Raw genomic sequence first — 1,265 nt, 5'->3', positions numbered from 1 at the left:
CTGCAGGAGAGATACAGTGTAAAAAAACCCGACCAGTTTTACCCTCACAAATATACCGCCTGCTATGATAACAGTTAACCGTATTTAAAAGTAACTTTAATAAAATAAGAATACTGTGACCAAATTCAGACGCTTGTCCAAAAAAGACTATCTCAGTCACCCAAGACATGTAAACAGCTACCTATAGCTAAAGCAAGGTGTCAATGAGCTTGAAAGCTTTGCTGAAGTACCATAAAGTATGTGACTTACCAGCCACCACAAACAGCCATCCCTGCACAGAAGATAGACTTCATGAAGGAAGATACAGACTAGAAAGCTGTTAGCTTCCGACTACCATCCCCTGCCCCCTCCCTCTCCCCCCCAAAACACCACGGAGGGCTACCACATCTGCAACAGGCCTAACTTTTTCTTCTTCATCAGGTATTAAACGACTGGCTCCTTAAAATAAAATAAACAAAGTCATGAACCTGTAGCCCTCCCCCTTTTACACTAAAAATAGCTTATTTACTGTGGTGTCGTCTATGAACAGTCACGAGTTGTCTGCTGCTGTAAACTTGCCTCTTGTGTCAGAGGCAATTTATTTTATGTAGTAAGTTCTTTCTAATTGACCCATTCCACAGTGTTTTGAAGACTTCTTTTGTGGTAGTTACGTGAAGACTTTGCAGGAGTTCTCTAGCCTCCTTCCAAAAATCATGACATGTTGGCTTTGGCTTCACTCACAAAGTGAGCGTTGTGATTAAATTCTTAGACTTCCCCGACTCCACTGGGAAATTATTTTTCCTACTCTGATTTTGAGAAAGAGCCAACATACTTGTTTCTAGTCGACAGATAAGATTATTATCAAAAACACGTGTCCAGCACAAATCTGCAGAGGCCTTCACCATTTACAGGGACGAAGGTTTTCAGACTGAAACCAAACAGCCTATTTAAGTGGCAGTTCAGTTTGAGCTCGCTTCCTCCCAGCTGACAAGCCAAATCTTGGAGCTCATCTGCAAAAAGCCGCCCCCCCACGCCCAGCTGCGGGCTCCATTATGTTTACCAGATAACTTCTCCCCCACTAACACATTTGTATTGATCTGCCCTTATCGGTGTGCAACTCGACTTCCATATTGCCATCCCTGGCAGAGGAAGCTCCCTCCCGGCCTGTCCCTTCGCAGGCCGCCCTCCTCGTACACACCGAGCTGACCGGCACAGGCTGAGAAAACACATCACCGGTTCCTTTTTTTTTTTTTTTTTTAATTTATGTTAGCGGGCCTGTCCCCCCG

Source organism: Charadrius vociferus, unplaced genomic scaffold (assembly GCF_000708025.1).
Source record: "Charadrius vociferus isolate BGI_N301 unplaced genomic scaffold, ASM70802v2 scaffold261, whole genome shotgun sequence".
In the NCBI taxonomy this organism is placed as follows: Eukaryota; Metazoa; Chordata; class Aves; order Charadriiformes; family Charadriidae; genus Charadrius; species Charadrius vociferus.
Note: the sequence above shows the minus strand (reverse complement) of the source record.